This window comes from Dermochelys coriacea, chromosome 19, assembly GCF_009764565.3.
Source record: "Dermochelys coriacea isolate rDerCor1 chromosome 19, rDerCor1.pri.v4, whole genome shotgun sequence".
NCBI classification, from domain to species: Eukaryota; Metazoa; Chordata; order Testudines; family Dermochelyidae; genus Dermochelys; species Dermochelys coriacea.
Window position 1 is genome coordinate 16,801,997 of NC_050086.2, and position 19,348 is coordinate 16,821,344.

Consider the following 19,348-nt stretch of genomic DNA (forward strand, 5'->3'; position numbering starts at 1 on the left):
TTTCCCCCTCTTGGTTTTGGCAGGGCTGGAGACATTAATTCTGACGAATTTTGAAAGAATCATTACTTAGCACTAGTTTCAAAATATTAGTTTACTAATCATTTTTACACCAGTGCATAAATTAAATCACGACTGAGTATAGGAAGTGAAAATAGCAGAGAGTTTTTACACTAATCCCAAGGAGTTTCTAGATACATACAGTGTAATCCTACTTCACTGCCACAAACACTGAACAATCTTGAGGGTCTTCTTAGTAAAATGAGAGAGAATTCTGTTTCTTGAATTTTGCTTGTGAGGTTATAGGTTAAGATCATTGTACGTGAGGAGAATGTTTCCTGTAAAATGAGAGGTGGAGGGAGCTGCTTTTCCCAGAGGCAGGGTATGTCCCCGAGAGCAGTGTTTTTCAACTTGTGCCCTGCAGATTCCCGGGGGCAGTAGAGTTGGAACAGTTTTGGGGGGTGGGAGCTGAAAGCCATTGAACAAAACTGTAAACTCTGTATATGGTGGAAGCCACTTCAATCCAGGGGGTATGGCAGCACCCCTAGTTCCAGAACCCCTGCCTGGGGGCCTGCAGACTATGTCTAAGGGGTCCACAAAAGTTTATTGTAACCATAGAACAATGGTTTTCAACCTGTGGTCAACAGACTATGTCTAAGATTTCAAAAGGGGTCCACACTTCTATTTGAACATTTTTAGGGGCCCAAAAATGAAAAAAGCTCGAAAACTACTGTCCTAATGGATAGAGCACCAGATCGGGACTCAGGAGACCTGGGTTCTATTCCCGGCTCTCTCACTAGCAAGCAGGGTGACTTTGGGCAAGTCATTTCCCCTCTCTGTGCCTTAGTTTCATCAACTGTAAAATGGGATAATGATAGTGACTTCCTTTGAAAAGTGCTTTGAGATCTACTGATGAAAAATGCTATATAAGAGTTAGTATGTATGTATTTATTAACTGCAGGAGTCTGAGTTCAAATCGCAGTTTAGCTCAATGGAAATGACTTTAGTGGAGTTTCATAGTCCCAAGTGCGTGTTTGTCCACCACAAAATGGGGCAGCCTTGGCAGAGGGGGATGGGAGTGCACGGATGGAACTATAGAAATGTTCCAGGGCTGGAATAGCAGTGGGTACGGGCAGGCAGGATTGAGATGGATGGGCCAGAACTGCGTATTCATCTAAGATGACAAGTCATTTGTATTGTGCTCCTAAGACCAAATTAAAGGCAGGTATCTGCCAATACCTCTCTTAAATCTGTGTTTGGAGGGAGGGAGCTTGAATTCCAGGCTGCGTCACCATCATGTGACATTCATGTGGCTGTTGATAGTTTGTTCCTTTTTCTTCCAATTTTAATGTTTATTTTTAACTTTTTAAATGTACTTGAATGCACTTTTGCAAAAATTAGTCTGTTTGACTAAAAAGCTTCTCTGTTTGGAATAGCTGCTTGAGGTTATGAAAATTTTACTGTTTAGTGTTTACACATATCATGCTGGCAAAATGCTAAGTTGCTTTTCTTTATCAGCTGAGACTTCATTTTGTGGCAAGGTGAGAAGGAAAGTTGATGACCCTGGGTGGAATCTGTGTAAAACGAATAAAAACTTTCCTTCAACAGCAGGCATTCCCAAATCTTTTCTTAATGGAGATTACATTCTAATAGAGGGTTTGTCTCCCAAACACCTCTCCTTCCATTGGCAATTATTTTTTGCAGTGTTGTTGTAGCCATGTTGGTCCCAGGATATTAGAGAGACAAGGTGGGTGAGGTAACATATCTTTTATTTGCTGTTGGTGAAAGAAACAAGCTTCAGATTCTGAAGAAGAGCTCTGTGAGAGCTTGAAAGCTTGTTTCTTTCACCAACAGATGTAGGTCCAGTAAAATATATTACCTCCCCCACATTGTCTTTCTATTTGCCAGTTATGTTGACCATCTCCCCTCTCATTCACTCTCCCATACCATTCCTGTGACAACTATAGGAATTGTTTAAATGAAAAAGGGACTTTAAGAAAGCATTTAATCTGTGTATCTGTCTATGTATTTGTATGGCCCTCCTCAGTGTAGTATCTCAGTGCCTCACCGTTTTTGATGGATATTTATGCTTACAACACACATATATTATCTCCATTTTACCACTGGGAACTGAGGCACTTTGTAAATTAAATCACTTGCCTGACTTCTCACACAAAATGTGTAGCTTAGCTGGGAATTCCCGGAATTCCCAGGTCACTTGAGTTGTAGTCCAGTGCCTGATTTTGACCTCATCTTCGTAAAGCAGAGTAATTCCACAGAAGTTACATGAGTGGAAAATTGGTGTGAGAGGAGAATCAGGCCAATTGCATATGTTTCTGGACACTTGTGTTTGTCGCTTTAAAATGCATATTGATTTGTCCATTGTAAATGTCCCTTTAATTTTCTGTATGCAGTGCTGCTGTAGCTATGTTGATCTGTAGATATTTGAGAGACAAGGTGGGTGAGGGAATATCTTTTATTGGACCAACTTCTCTTCATAAGGGTGACAAGCTTTTGAATTTACACAGAGCTTTTCTTCAGGTCTGGGAAAGGTACTCAGGCCAGGTCTACAGCATAAACTCTCTTTTGTGTAACTATGTTGCTCAGGGGCATGAAAAATCCACAGTCCTGAGTGATGCATTTATACCGACCTAACCCCCATGCAGACAGCGCTTTGTCGGCAGGAGAGCTTCTCCTGTCGCTGTAGCTACTGCCTCTCAGTATGAACTATGCCAGCAGGAGAAGCTCTCCCATCAGTGTCTGATCGTCTTCACTAAAGTGCTACAGCAGTGCGGCTGCATGAAAACAAGCCCTCAGAGGAGATGGAACAGATTGTTTAGCATAAGTAGTTAATACATATTTCAGGGGACCATTCAAGGTGAAGTTGTCCATTAACACTCCTCCAGTCATAGGGAGGAAAGGAAGGTGGGAGGGATTGTAGATTGTTGAAATAAATGTCTCTATTAGTCCATGATTTTTAATGTCTAGAGACATTATGAATTTAAGCTCCCAGGCTTGCCTTTTTGAAGGTGTTGTGCAGGATTCCTCAGAGGCTGAGGTCAGTATAGAGTGATTACTTTGTGAAAAGTGTTCATCCACAGGTGATGTGGTGTTCTTGTCTTTCATCGTTTTCCTATGTGAGTTCATTTGAAAACATAGTGAATTTCTGGTTTCACCCATGTCGTTGTTATTGGGGCATTTAGTGCATTGAATAAGGTACACCACATGTTGTGATAGGCATCTGTAGGACCAATAGATCTTGAAAGGTGTGTTGTGAGGAGTCCTGATCATTGTAGCAGTGGAGATATGTCTGCAGGTTTTGCATGTTATTCTGGCAGGATCTGCTGCCACTTTGAATTATTGTATCCTGGTCTGTGGGCAGCTTGCTTCTGTTGGTGAGGTTAGAGAGATTGGGGGGTTATTTGAAGGCTAGAAGAGGGGGTTCAGGAAAGATTTCTTTCAGGATGGCTTATTATAACAATCTGTTACCCACTGACAACCCTCCCTCCCAGTTCCTTTCACCCCCTCCCCCCTTTTTTTTCTCCTCCCTATGACTGGAGGGGTGTTAATGGACAACTTCACCTTGAATGGTCCTTTGAAATATGTGTTAATTACTTATGCTAAACAATCTGTTCCATCTGGTATTTAGCTGGGACTCTGAGAACAAGTCTAATTACAAAATTAAGTTGATCTAAGTTATAGTGAGTTATAGCCACTGCAGTAATTGATCCTTGTGTCAGCGGTGCACGTCCTCACCTGGTGCACTTGCACTGATTTAACTGCCAGTGTGGAGCATTGTGGGATGGTCTCTGAAAGGCAGCAACAGTCGATGTAATCAACAAATTGTCTACACTGACATTGCATTGACCTAAGCCAAGTCTACACGACAAAATTAAGTCGACGTAAGTTATGTTGACTTACAGTCACTGCAGTAATTAAACTGCTTTTGGATGTCCACACTACACTCTTTGTGTCAGCAGCACATATCTCCACCAAGAGCACTTGCATCAATTTAATTGCAGTGTGGGGCATTGCGGGACCACTTCTGAAAGGCAGCAACAGCCAAGTAAGCAATGCAGTGTCTACACTAACTCTGCGTCGACCTAACTACATTGACTTGGCGCTGTGCCTCTCATGGAGGTGGAACTAGTAAGCTGGTGAAGTGGGCGATTTACATAAGTGGGAGCTATGTTGTAGTGCCGACACTTACAGACTAAGGTCAATGTAAACTGCCTTACATTGACTAACTCTGTAGTATAGACCAGGCCTGAGTAAATTTGCCAGACCTGAAGAAGAGCTTTGTGTAGCTTGAACGCTTGTCTTTCTCATCAACAGAAGTTGGTCCAATAAAAACTATTACCTCACCAACCTTGTCTCCCTTATATTTTCTAACAATTATCTGTTGCTAACGAGGGATAAAATCCAAAAGCATTTGTAGCCCCCCTGACACTTGGGATAAAGGGGAAGTTTGAAAACTACATTCTAGCAGGACAAATCCATGGATGCGGAGTGCATGTCAGATGGCGCTGAGGTTCACATATGCAAAGTGAAATGACTGGCCCCGACCAGCATGTCAAGATGCCTCCCACTGTGCTGAGCTTCCTGCTCGCATGTGCTGTCGCAGGTGCTTCCTGAGATACCAGTTCCCATATCTTTGTAATTGAACAACCCATCTTCGCATGGCTGAGGCTTTCATGTGCAGAGCCGTATCCCTCCATTCCTCCTCCCTGCCTCCAGCCTTCTCACACTGCTGCTTCTCCTTCTTTCATTTTAAGAGAAACAGAACACGTGGCTGTGGTAAGAAGAATATGAGGAGCTGCCAAACCAAAGGGAAATTCAGCTAACGGGGGCTGGAAAGGCGCCTTTTGTCTTCACCGTTCACACTCATTTGTGTACTAGACAATGCGTGGGCTCCCCTTGTACTTCTCACTTGGGTTCCCTTGGCATTGGCGGGCATAGTTCCCACTCCTTCATTCAGCTGCATCTGCTCAGGGTGCTGCTGAGTCGCCAGCAGTGGCTCAGGGTTGGGCAAGTCTTTTCGAAGGGGGCGGGTCTCCAGGATTCTACGTTCACCCCAGGCTGGCCTCGCAGCTCTGACACATCTCAAGCATCCCGCTGGCAAAAGCCTTCAGGCTAGGAGAAGCCCCTGGAGTCCTCCCTTCTCCAGCAAAGGAGATGGTGGAGTGGCAGTAGCAGCAATGTTAATTGATGCCCAGTTGAAGAGAGGCTGGAAAAGCCTCTCCCCAGCCCGCCCCAGCCAGCTCCTGGAAATTCCCTCCCTCCCAGTGCTGGCATCATGTTGGCAGTGGCCAGGGACTCTCTCTCTTGCTGATTACACAACAGAACAGCAGGGAGTGGCCTGTGGACTCTGCCCAATGCTGGCACCAGGGAGTGGATATGGCCTGGATGTGAATGGGGTGGTTATGAGCTTGACAGGATCCAATGTGACTTTCCTCCATCAAAAAGAACAGGAGTACCTGTGGCACCATAGAGACTAACAAATTTATTAGAGCATAAGCTTTCGTGGGCTACTTCATTGGATGCATAGAATGGAACATATAGTAAGAATTGATATATACACACACACAGAAGGTGGAAGTTGCCATATAAACTGTAAGAGGCTAATTAATTAAGATGAGCTATTATCAGCAAGAGAAAAAAACTTTTGTAGTGATAATCAAGATGGCCCATTTAGACAGTTGACAAGAAAGTGTGAGGATACTTAACATGGGGAAATAGATTCAATATGTGTAATGACCCAACTGCTCCCCTAACTCTAGTCAAACCCAAGTTAATGGTATCTAGTTTGTATATTAATTCAAACTCTGCAGTTTCTCATTGGAGTCTGTTTTTGAAGCTTTTCTGTTGCAAAATTGCCACCCTTAAGTCTTTTACTGAGTGGCCAAAAAGGTTGAAGTGTTCTCCTACCGGTTTTTGAATGTTATGATTCCTGATGTCAGATTTGTGTCCATTTATTCTTTTACGTAGAGACTGTCCAGTTTGGCCAATGTACATGGCAGAGGGGCATTGCTGGCACATGATGGCATATATCACATTGGTAGATGTGCAGGTGAATGAGCCCCTGATGGGGTGGCTAATGTGATTAGCCACATAATTAATAAATGTGTTAGTCTCTAAGGTGCCACAAGTACTCCTCTTCTTTTTGCGGATACAGACTAACAGGGCTGCTATTCTGAAACCTTTCCTCCATCATTACTTCTGTGAGGCACACAAACATTATATGTTGTATGCCCTCCCCACTGCAGCACCCGATCCCACCCCTAACTTCTCTCATTAACAGCTGCCTCCCCATGGTCTCTCAGTGCATCCCACCTTAACTTGGTCTCTCTCTAAGGGCGTGTCTACACTTACAATACTGCCCCAGTGCAGCTGTGCTGCTGTAGCGCTTCCGCGAAGACGCTACTGTCCCGACAGGAATCGGTGTAATTAATCCACCTCCACGAGCGGTGGTAGCTATGTCGACAGGAGAAGCCCTCTTGCTGACGCTGCACTGTCTATGCCATGGGTTAGGTCAGTGTAACTGCATCGGTCAGCGGGTGGACTTTTCACACCCCTGAGCGACATAGTTATACTGATGTGAGTTTATAGTGTAGACCTGGCCTTAGGCTGTAAGCTACTTTTATGCCATGTATAACACTGAGCACAGTTGTTACCTACCAAGTGAAAAATAATAGTTTGCAGAAAAAAGCAACTTGTGGGCCCAGGCAGCTCAGAGATCGCCTCTATGAGCAAGACACAAAAATATACATCATATTGCCCCAGCCCTTTTTCTATTGGTAACCTCTGCAGACACAAATTACAGAGTCTGGCAATACCTGGAGCAATGTATCTCAAACTCCATAAACCATTCCAAGTTTAGGTGCTGCAGAAGTATAGAACTTAGATCAAAATTAAGCGTGATTGGAAGCATGGGCCATGTATGTGCCGCACTCGGCATTATCAATGAGCTGTCAACCTGATCAGAAACACCTGCTGTTTCAGTCCTGGACCCCCCCAGCCCCACCTTGCTGCCTCCCAGTGCTGTTGATGCTGCTAAGTCTTGAGCGTTACTCAGAGCATGTCTACACTTGCCATTTAAAGCAGAAAAAGTCCCTTTTTTTGCACGAAAACTATGGAAGTGTCTATGCTTGCCAACAACACTGCAAAAAGGAAACCACCTCCACGAGAGGTGTACGGTTCTTACCAGTGATACTTTTGCAGTGATGTGCAAGTGAAGACACATTCTTCCTGTTTACAGAGCTTTTAGCCTCCGCAGGATATCCCACAGTGCCTAGGTGACCACTCTGGCCAGCAGCTCTGAGAGGCACCCCACACACTACTTTATCCTCCAGGTAAACAGACGTCCACTCCTCCCCCTGTAAAGCCCCAGGAACTTTGAAACTCCCCTTCCTGTTTTCTTGGCAAGTGCTCATATATCATCTGGCCAGGTGATGGTGGCTGCTCCATGGAGCAAATGATCCCCTGCTTTGAGCAAAGCTGAGCTCCTGGAGCTGATCAGTGTTTGGGGAGTGGGGGCTGTGCAGGGACCCAGGGTGCCCCGCAAACACCATCACCCCCCCCCCCCCGCCTTCCCACAAGACCTATTGTCAGAGTGGAGAGAGCTGCACTGTGGGATAGCTGCCCTCAGTGCACTGCTCTCATCAGGGATGGAAGTGCTGCAAAGGTGAACACTCTCTGACACCTGTGGAAGTAAGTGAGTACGCAAACCAGCGCTTTTCTTTCACCGGTTCACTATCACGGTTGAAACTGACAGTGCAAAAACTCTGCAAGGGTAGACATAGCCTGAGGCATTACAAGTCATGTCCACCGGGTGCTGATCTGGGCCAGATTTTGGGGTGACTCACCAAACTTATTTTTACTTGTGATATAACCAAGGCTTGGACTTGTATTTCCAAAGGTGAAAGACTAACACACTCAGCCACTGTAGCACCACACCTGTTCCTGCTGCATACTTCCGATGCTCAGGGCTCCCATGAGTCTTCAGTTTGCAAAGGGTGAAGGTGGAAAAAATACCGTTCTCCTGTGACCTCAAACTTCAGGTGAAAGGAGGCCACTTGGTTCAGTATGACATTCAATTTAGTCTACATAATAATTCGCTTCTGGACTTTTAAGTGAATAGCTGCCTGTGAATAGTAGATACTCTTTATAAATGTGTGTGGCTCCATTAAGAAGGGTAAGCATTCGGTTAATGGCCTTAGGATATCTGTAGCCTAGACTGAGAATGCAAGCTAAAAAGCCAGTGGCTTGTGCTATGCAAGTAGCGTTGTCATTAGCAGTCAGACATGGAGGGAGCAAGGTCTCATGGTTAAAGCACAGTGCAGTGAGTTCTAAGTGCTGATGTTCACTTTCCCCCGACTCGCTGTGTAAACTTGGGCCCAATCGCTCCGTGTCTGTAAAATAGGGACAAGGATAGTTAGCTGCACAAGAGAGTCTGCTGTGGAGCTTCATCATTAATATTTATCTGGTGCTTTGAACTCTTTAGCAGAAAAGCCACTATGTAAGGAAGTAAATGGCATTCCTTTGCTATGGCACAGTATGTGAGAGTACTAGAGCTGTGATTTTTATTTTCAGGATTTGGTAAACTGAGGCACAGTAGATGCAAGTCACAATGTCTGTGCAGTATTGTTTGTGGGCCATTATTTAAGAATTAAAATGTGGTATAAAGTTTTATTTATTTATAAAAATGTGGGAGCTCCTTGAAGGTACACTTGTTGCAACAGTTGATGCTGTCTTTACATTTTGACTTTTAAAAAAGCGACCCTCTGTCGACTAGAATCATGTGTTAACAAAAAGTGTTTAAATTAATTTGTAAATTGGAGGAATATTCAAAGTCATTTATTTGCTGTGCTGAGTTCATTTTATTGTTCAGCCTCTGTTTTGTGGATTTCCAGTATGAGAATAAATGCTGGGAGACTGTCAACCTGATCAGACACATCCTGCTATTTCAGTCCAGCGCTCCCTCTCCTGCCTCTCAATGCTGTTGATGCCGCTCAGCCATGAGCAGAGTTGAGGCTCTGCAAATCATGTCAATAGAGTGCTGATCAGGACAGATTTTGTGTTGATTTTAATGTGTGTTTAAAAGAGTACTATGTAAACCACCAAACTCATTTTTACTGGTGATATAACCAAAACTCCAGTGTTAAAGTTCTGAGCTGCAAAATGAGAACCCGTTTCATACAGCTATGTGTTGATTTTATAAATCACTTTTGAAGTTGGTTTGTTAGATTTTTATCTCATACTGTTAGGGGTTTCAGAGTATCCTTGGGACCTCCCTGGCTATGTTGTGTGGAACTAGGCTCCTAACCTAGATCCACAGATACAAAAGGATCTTTAGGGCCACATTTCTAGAGTGGCCACCCCTTTGGTGAGCGCTAACTCTTCCTAACTACTCACAAGTCTAACTACCTGACTGCAGGTGCAAAGTCCTCTGGCTTGCTCCCACAGGTCGTTTCAAGAGCGCAAAAATGTGATTGCAAATTTTGTAAGTGCAAATTTCGCCCACAAAAGGGAATGTCAAGCCTTAGCATTTGAGGACTGAGCATTGGCAGCATGGTTGGAGAACTAAGGAATGAAATATCAGGGAAGTGCATATCTGGTATGCACTGCATTAGCAGAGCAGGATGTTTGTGGGGGGAATGGAATATCTGGAGGTCCAGATTAATGTGCATTGGTAGAACAGTGTGGGAGAAGTCAGTGCAGCACTTGTATGCATTGATCCTTATTCAAGGATTCATAAAATCCTCATCAGGCATTGTCTTCATTAGCATCTATTGTAATTTAGCTGGAAATTTAAATATAAATAAATAAATTAAATAAGCTAAGTTTCTATCCTCAGACATTCTATTCAACAGCACAACGGGTGATGGGCCAATGTGCTATATTGTAGGCTAGGGACAACTGCCTCATGGTGGCCCAGTATCACAGCTGCAGTATGATCGGATGACGTTTTGTCACTACACTGCCAGCGAAGTGAAAAATCAGTTCTTAGAGCTGTGTGAGCACTGTGTGTTGCTTGCCAAAAAAAATGTTATTAACAGAACCAACACAACTCTGGGAGAGGGCCGTATATCCCATTCTGACTCGGGCATAGTTTAGAATTGTATAAATGAAACTCCAGTTGCAGGAGGAAATTCCACTCTCTTGAAGACAATTGGTTGTGCAGTACAACTGATGGCACAATTTGAGGGCAGTGGGCATGAGAGGCTGCGGGAGGCTTTGCCTCCCCAAACAGCCCAGCATGGCCCAGCCCATGCTCCGCCCCCAGGCCCCCTCCTGCTTGCCCTTCCCCCTTGACTCCAGCCCAGGAAGGCTGCTCATCTTCCAGCTGGGAAGTGGGTTGAGGGTAGGGCGGCCACATCAGGCCTGCGGCTGGGACTTGGGGTGGCTGGGGCCACCCAGTACTGGGGGGCCCCCCAGATGCTGGGGCCATACTGTCTGGTGCTGTGGGGGAGGCTGCAAGTGCTGGGGCTGCCCACCCTGTTCTTGGGGAGGGGCTGAGGGCGCTGAGGCTGGGGGCCACATGGTCTGCCCAGCACTTGGGGATGGGGGGTGCACACCGCCCACCTGCCTGTCTGGCACTCAGGGGGCTGCGCACTATCCACCTGCCCGGTGCTTGGGGGCTGGGGTGGGGGGTGGAGGGGCTGGTGGCCACGGGGAGGGAGGAGGCTCTGGGCTCTGGCAGGAGAAGGGGGTGGGAGAGGAGAGGCCTCTGGCAGGAGGGGCAGGCCTGGCTGGCCTCCCCAAGCTGGTGGTTCACCTGCCATCCATGGCAGTGGATTTGCTCAGGTGTCTGTGAGGTCTGAATGTATTTATTGGTGAGGACTGAAATGAACCTCAAATTCCAGAGGGAATTTTTAGTGCTGGTAGTTAGGAAGAAAACATCTCTATATTTGAATGCAGAGCACATTTGGCACCTGGAAATGGACTCCACTTAATTTACTCAGAGCCCAAGAAGGGCTCAAACAACCCCTCCTACCCCAATCTAAGCAGTTTAGGGGAAGAGCTGTGGAATCTGAACCTTTGATCTGAATTGTTGAAATCCAGATCTGAATTTTGAGGCTCCTCTCAGCTCTGCTGCACCCACCTAGAGCTGTGCTCTGCCTGATGCTTACGTGGCTGACGTAAACAAGCCTGTGATTTCCTGCATGCTGTCACGCCGGAAGAAAGGATAACCCTGGGGATGTGCTTCGTCATGAACATGCATGTCACCATCTTGGTGAACCTGCCGAGTGAGGTTAACCAAGCCGCGAAGGACTCCTCCACGTGTTGGGACTGGGTTTGTGTGCTCTTTCTGTTACCAGGCAAACTGCCCCATCAGGGCATCTGTGTCAGTCCTGTGCTGACACTGCTGAGATGGCATATTAATATATTCATTTAATAATCACAGTGTGGTGTTGTTTTTCAGACTGAATTAAACCCTGAGCAAAAAAAGGAGGCACCCCATCAAAATTAAAGAAAATCAGTTCTTCTGTAAGTAATCTGTTTTGTTTTAATGATTTAAAGTGGGTATAAGTAGAATATATATTCTGCCCTTCATACTGAAACAGTAGGACTTGTTTTTCTATTTGGTTAGTTGCTTTAGCTCGTTGCTCCAATATTTCTAGAGATATTTGCAAGATAAGCTTATCAAGAACATAACTAATTCAACATCACGTTAGCTTGTTTAACTTATATTATTGAGTCCAGTTACCAAAAATAATGACCAAAGCTGTGCTAATGCTCACGCAGATCACTGGTTACATTATAATTCCCTCTTGGTCACAAATATTTCTCTTTGAAAGTCTATGGCAGAATATCTTCTGTCACTCAAACCCATGTGCAAGAACTAGTTATCAGGAACATACAATACAGGAAGCAGAGAGTACTGTACTTACAACTCCATATGCTTTGTTCATAGATTGTATATTGCTTTTGTGTGGAAATATCTTACCATATTTCACAGGAAAAAAAGAGACAAGATCTCTTGCAGTATATTTTGTTATATAGGGGGAAAGAACTCATTGACCTCCTATGAACTTCATTCAGAACCAAAGATTGTTTGTTATGATTCCTCAGTGAGAATACATATAGCAGAGGCAGAGTTTCCACTGGAAGAACTTCAGACTAAGCAGGATGGATCTTGTTCTAATTGAAACACACCCTAATGTATGAGAAAATAATTACTTCTCTAGGGGTGTTCCTGAAAGCAAAGTTTTGTCACTTTAATGAAGAAGTTTCATCAGGGCTTTCAGTTTAAACTGAAAACAATTTATAAAACAACACAGGTTGCAAGTTTTCAAGAATCGCTTTTTCAAAACAAACTTGGGGACAAAAAAACCCTCCCAAAACAAAAATAAAACAAAACAAAAATCCTCAAACTTGGCAGAAAATGGTCTGGCTCCTTTAAAGATACTTTTAATGAAATTCCCATCCCGATCACAAGTCAGCTGTGAGTTACAGCCTGTAGCACTCCTCATGCTATGGGTCTCACCCCAAGTGACATAGCAAGCACCTTGTCTGTGTGTTGCAGTACACACATAAAATGACATTCTCCCCTGTGCTGGGGCCAAGCACTGGGCATAGGCATGACTCAAGTCCTGCTTAAGCCCTATTTTGAAGGATTGGATGAGTTTTTAGTGGTTTATGGACCTTGTGACTGGCCCGCTGCACAGGGTTGAGTTCCAGCACATGCAGGAATGTAGGATGCAAACAATACATGAGATTGTTTAAAAAAGCATTTATAAGTATTTTGTAAAAAAAAATCTGGGTGGAATTTTGGTCCGATTGAAGTCAGTGGGAATTTTGGTATTGACTTCAGTGAGGACAGAATGTTACCCTTTGTGTTTGCCACTGCTAATGAAGCAGCCGATTTCTCTTCAAATATACCAGTTTTTGGGTCGAGTAAACCTATCTAGGGAGATACAAAGTTCTAATGCAGCCAGGCATTTTTCAGATACTGGAAACGAATAAAAATAACCAACCAAAACCCCTAGCTTGAATGTCTTTTGTATTTCCCCAGAGACATTCAAAGGTAGCTAAAATGTAGGTATCATCAGATCAAAATCTTCTTAAAGATCTGTTGATATGGTGGTAACACAGTGTTCTGCTTTGCAGTAGTGTTAGGAAATCGAAAGGGAGTGAAGGGGAATAGACCATGTACCACAGGAGAAAGCAGAGGGGTGAACAGAGAGTTTGGGGTGAATACAAAAGACTGCGAGGAAAAGAGGGGCTGCTTTTCAAAGAAAGAGAGGGGAGAAAATTAATATAAAACAGATTGAATAGTACAGCAAGATCAGGATAAAAAAGAAAATGGCATGGAGATGGACAGTATATGTTGGAGAATGGAAAGAGCTTGGGACAGCAATTTGAAGAAGGGACTAATCAAGAATATTAATCTGGCCTGATTCCCTCTTCCACTGTGGCCACTTTGCATTGCTCAGGGGGTGCAAAGCAGCCAAATTCTGGCCAGAAGTGGCCAGTGGAGAATTTCCCTTGTGTATGGGAATTCTCCGCTGGTGTTAAGTTGTCAGAGTCAGCATATCCATCTCCTGCACCAGCCACCTCCTTTTCTCCTCCAGCATAAGTGCCATGTTGGCAGAAGAAGAGAACACGGGGGGAACAGAACTCTACTGCATTTCTTCTCTACTGGCATAACGTAGAGCAGCTCCTCAGCTGCTCTAACTTATCTCAGAGCTAGGGAATGGAGGGTCAGACAACCAAAACCAGTTCCTGAGAGGCACCCCACACACTACTTTATCCTGTGCCAAGCAGAGTTCAGACTCAGGGGAAAACCTTGCCCCCTACTTTTAGGTTAATGATATTTGTTTAATTTATTCTTGCTCCTTTATTTATTGTACTTTCCCTGGAAAATTATAATTCTGGGGTGAGGGGATTGGTTTTAGAACTTTTTTGTTCGGTTAACATTGCCAACTACTTTGGATACAGTCATTCAGTAACTGAAGAAAAAGAAAGTATATTGAATTTCTCCAGAATGCCCACACTTGATGAGTTGTCACTTGATTGGGTTTTTTTTAAATGTTAACTGCCATGCAAAGATCCCAGCAGAAACAGCTGGGATCTACTTCTTCATTGGAGACGGCTAGAGATCGTATTTGGGTTGACACAATGAATCATCTCAAAGCCCTCCCACAAATCATAAAGGTGTCATTGTCCACAGAGTTGTGATCATGGAGGCCATAGGAGAAAGCAAAATACAGACTTCTTTCTGGTCTATCGCAAAGTGCTGTAGCTGGCAGTTTTTAATGCATGGCTTTGAGCTTGTGTGTGTGTGAGAGAGAGAGAGAGAGAGAGAGAAAGAGAGAGAGAGAGCTCACAGCTTTCTTAAAAAGTCTCTGCTTAGATCCATTTCCAGCAAACTAAAGTAGTAAGAAAAGAAATGCCAGACCACTTCTGTCTTATCTTACTGGTGTACTGAGCAAAGAGCACTGATTTTAAACAAAAAGTAACACTATCACATCATTTACAGGACATTTTGTAATCTTGTAGCACCATGTTCATGATGCAGAATGTTAACTAAAACAGAGAAATGCTACTGAAGTTGATTCTCTTCATTGGAATCTGGGGACTTGGGTCTGTCATATCCCACATTCTCCTTTCACACTCCCATGATCCATCTGTGCACCGTAAATGTAAATACGACGAGAAGCTGGTGGCTAAATTAATGTTCTATTCCACAGACTACTGCTGGCATGAGGGCATCAGAGAGGGGCAGCTGTGTCGAAATGACAATGCACTGGTGTAAGTCTAGAAATGACCCCAGAGCAGGGTACTTCTTAAGATTGTGACAAGCGTGACAAGGACATGTGGTTAATCAACAGTGCTACCAAAAATGATGAGTGTTCTGCCTCAAGCTGACTGGTCCTAGCTGGTGTTAGTCAGACGTTTGCTGGGAGCCAGGATCGTTTAAAAAGAAGGTTTCAAAACAATAATGAATTGCTCCTTTTAGCAACCAACTTGTTAATAAAATAAGGCATCCTCTTTAGATTGCTGTTGCAAGTCCGCGAGCTGCTCAGCAGATAGTGGAAGAGCATGAAGCTCCAGGACAAACGTGAGCACTGAGCAGAATCCACGTGTAGACAAAAGGAAGTAAGTCTCAAGTTCCTTTGAGTGCAGGTTCACAAAGATCCTGTCTACACTAGAAAGAAATGTATTTTGATTTTGTTTAAATGTGCTAGCTAATGCGCTTTAAGCGGTGTTTAAAAATGTGCTAGCAGTTAGTGTGGATAGTGTTTGATCCTTTCCAGCTGGTTGTGTTGAATGCTAGGATGCTGCCACATTTTTCAACTCCATTAATTAAAAATGGTAGCTGGCAGGTGTTTAAAATAACACCTTTGTTTTCTAGTTGAGACAGGGCCTCACTCACAGAGAAAATGGGATGGTCAAACACAACCATCAGCTAGGCAACATGTTCCCCTGTTGAGCCTCACTGCTGTTATTTCCAGTAGTGAATTGGGGACTGTGGAGCAGTACTCTCTGTAACACAGGATGGGGATTCCTTGTATTCCTCATCCAGCTCAGCACCATTTCCTCATGCTCACGTACCAACACATTCCATCTGGCCAGGATCAAACTCTTAAGTAGCAGCATTTTGATTAAGATGTTTTATTAAATCAATTGAACCCTCTTCATAGAATCATAGGACTGGAAGGGACCTTGAAAGGTCATCTAGACCAGTCCCCTGCGCTCATGGCAGGACTAAGTATTATCTAGACCATCCCTGACAGGTGTTTGTCTAACCTGCTCTTAAAAGTCTCCAATGATGGAGATTCTACAACCTCCCTAGGCAATTTACTCCAGTGTTTAACGTTGAGGCTCACACACAGCCATCAGCATGCAAAGGCACACCCAGCAAAGTTACATGAATACTCTCCCAGCCACTCAGGAACTGGGACACCTGCAGATCTCCCAGCCCCAGCCTTGCACCCCAGAAATGTGTATGTTACACTATTCAAGATCCTCTTGATAAGTGTAAGCTCATTAATTAGTTTGTCATTTCATCAAAGCAAATTATCATGCCACAACCTTTGTTATCCTGAGTAGGGATTCCCCCAGACACTTCAACTAAAAACACACTGGTTGAGATAAAATATTAAAACAAGTTTATTAACTATGGTGTGAACTGGGATCCCAGGGGAGCCGCACTGAGGTTACTCAATTAAGGTGAACTGCAAAGAATGGGGCAGACAATCCCCAAACCTGATGGATATTCCAATATTTAGATTTACCAAGCCAGCAGAAAACAGCTTCTATAATACCTTGCTGGTTACCCAGAAGCCAACAACACAATTCCCTTAAAGCCACCCAGCCTCAGGCCTCCACCCCACACCCAAGTCAAATATGATGAGGATCACTGAAAATCTTATTCATCATATAAGAAAGTTCTACCAATCCCAAAGGATTGGACACATTACCTCCCAGGTCAATTAATATTCCAGATTTTACCCAAATACGTGCTTACAGCCAATTCTTATTAACTAAACTAAAATTTATTAAAAAAGAAAAGAGAGAGAGTATTGGTTAAAAGATCAGAATACATACAGGCATGAGTACAGTTCTGAGATCAGATTCATAGTAGAGATGATGAGCTTTGTAGTTGCAAAGAGTTCTTTCAAGATTAGTCCATAATTTATAGTCCAATGTTCATATTCAGGGTGATGCAGATAGGACTGGAAATCTCAGTCTTATGACTTAAGCTTCACTGCATGAAGCACCAAGCAGATCTGAGATAAAAAGGGTCAGGACCCAAAGGTTTTTATATAGTTTCAGGCCTTCTTTTGACAGCTTGAAGTCCGTAGGCGAATAGGCAATCATAGAGCCTCTGAAGTAGACCTATTTCCTAAGCATCACCAGTAATTAGGTACATGGATTAACATAAGGCAATTGCCTATTTTCTACCACTCACAGGTGATTTACTGTAATTTCAAAGAGAGATGAATACACTGATATCACTATATCTACAGTTAATTTAAATGTTAATATTTCCTTTTGATCTCTTAATTAACAGAATACAGTATAGACAGGGACTGTTTGACTACATTGTTAACCTCTAACAAGATATGTATATAAACATACAATTAATATCACCTCTAACTTCTAACAATATAGGTTCGCATTTCAAAGTTCTAGCCTATCTGCCATGGAATGGCCCTAATTACCATTTGCATACTTTTCTAACATGTCTCTAAAGATTGGATCTGGGTCATTTATCCTGCAGGATGCTTAACTCTTTCTGACAATGCATCACACTTTGTATAAGATTTGTTGTAATTATATAACAGTGGTAGCAACAATGATTGCATGGTTATATTCCAATCAGATAATGTCACATATGGAAAGATAGATTTTAAGTGATTATAAGTGATACAGGCATAAAAAGTCAGAATTGGCTACAAAAGGAAATAAAATGATAAAATTACAATCTAATTCCTAAACTTTACCAGGATAAGTACAATTTGAAGCAAGCAACTTTCTCATCACACCAGATGCTGCAGGCAGTTTGCAGTTCATAGTTCTTAGTTTGCAGACTGGCTCCCCTTACAGCCTGGGACCATTCTTCTAATTCAGTGATGCTTCTTTGTCTTTCAAACGATCTTGCTCTGTGAGTAGAGGTGAGGGGAGGAGAGGTAATTTGGGTGTAGTGTGTTCTCCCTTCTTATACCCCAACTCCTCGTACTGGAACAATCCTTGCTGTGTCATGGGGTTAGGCATTCTGACTGGCTACCTGCCATACAATCACTCCTTCATATGAATTGCAAATTCTTGCTTGACCCTTCTATATATGTATAGCTTGACATTCAAAGCCTTTGTTTACTGTCCTTTGTTACTTTTGAGGGGTTAGTCTGTGAGTGTTTCCCAGACTCACAATATGTTTCAAGAACAAACCTATCGCAAAATCTCATATCTCCATATACAATGTTGATGCACAAATTTTAACAGGACAACAATGTTCAGCAAATTATGACTTTTCAAATGATACCACACAAGGCATACTTTATACAAAATATATCATAACCCCATATAAAAGTGGCAAGTATGGTTGTTAAAGGGTATTATTTTGAGGTACAGTGTGTCACAACATTGTATTTGCCAATTGTTCCTTCTTAAGAGACACAATCCCTGTTTCTCACAAGGCACTGGCCGTCTTCCACTCCATCCCTCTGAGAAGCTCGCCTATTCTCCTTAAAAGCTTTTGTTTGTTGACTGGCACAACAGGTTAACAGAGTCTCATATGCAAGTTCACTGTAAGTGGGTTGCCCTATATACCCAATTCACCTGATTTTCAGAAGTGCTGAGCTCCCACTTTCTTCTGTTGGAGTTATGGGTGTTCAGTACCTCTGAAATGAAAATCAGACTTTTTATTTTGGTGACTAAATGTAGGCACTCAGGTTTGAAAATTGCAGCCCCCATATTCAGAATATGCTCTAGATAAGGATATTGCAGATGGGAGAAATCTGTAACCTCTATGCATATGATTAAAAAAAAGTGATATAATACCGTTAATGCAATTAACTCCAGTGGCTGGAGAGAGTCTCAGAGACATGCTCCAAAACAGCTGTATTATTCCTTTAAGTCCTTTAACATGCTGAAAGCTCACAAAGCTAAGTTCCTCTCTTATACTGACATGTACAGGTATCCATTGCAGGGTGCTGAAATTCCAAAGATTCTTTCTGAGAGTCGCTGTTCACTGTTGCCACCTGCCCCACACCTGGCAGATAAGTTTGTGCACTTGGAAATCAATACATTGTGAATTACAGCTAGCTTATAAGAGGAATGGAGAGGCTGAGAGCAGTGGCAATGGCCTTTCAGCAACAGAGCAAGCTAAATATTGGAGTCTGATTGATATGAGAGATGTCTAGGAATATGAAAAGCATGGCAATTATATTATTTAGGTGCCTAGAGTAATGACAAAAAAACAAGTGAGGTGTCCTACTGTTCTGAATTTTAATCTCACTGTAGTTCTCAAAGATTATGTGTGAATGACAGTTATGATAATGTATACTGATCTGAGAATGTGGTATACCAGTCAAGGATTCTGTTTTCAAATGTGGTCATGTAAACAGGACATCCCAAGCCCACACTGGGTTGTTAAAATGGTAGGCCCATAAACCTAGCATTTACACACACAGTGCCAATGTGAGCAACCCCATATTTGAGATATGGGCATCTGACAGGAGCAGCACTAAAATAAGACTCCATGTCATTATCTATTAGAAAAAATAATAAACTCAGGGAATTTACTTAAAGGGACACAGGCAATTTAAGAAAACCATATTCTATATGATTTTTTTACGTATTGCTATTACTAGTGACACCTAAGATTATTGCAACATTA

The 19,348-nt window shown here is 43.1% G+C and overlaps 1 protein-coding gene across 7 annotated transcripts in view; it reads left to right on the forward strand.

The window, feature by feature from the left end:
- Positions 1-19,348, forward strand: part of HIVEP3 (HIVEP zinc finger 3) — a 425,423-nt gene that overhangs the window by 308,237 nt on the left and 97,838 nt on the right. For 5 of the 7 annotated variants that reach the window (XM_043506206.1, XM_043506207.1, XM_043506209.1 and 2 more), the window contains one exon: positions 11,423-11,487. The gene's annotated coding sequence lies outside the window, so the exon portion shown is untranslated. Of the gene's footprint in view, positions 1-11,422; positions 11,488-14,999; positions 15,103-19,348 lie in introns of all 7 variants that reach the window. The other 2 variants (XM_043506210.1, XM_043506213.1) reach the window with 1 other exon arrangement.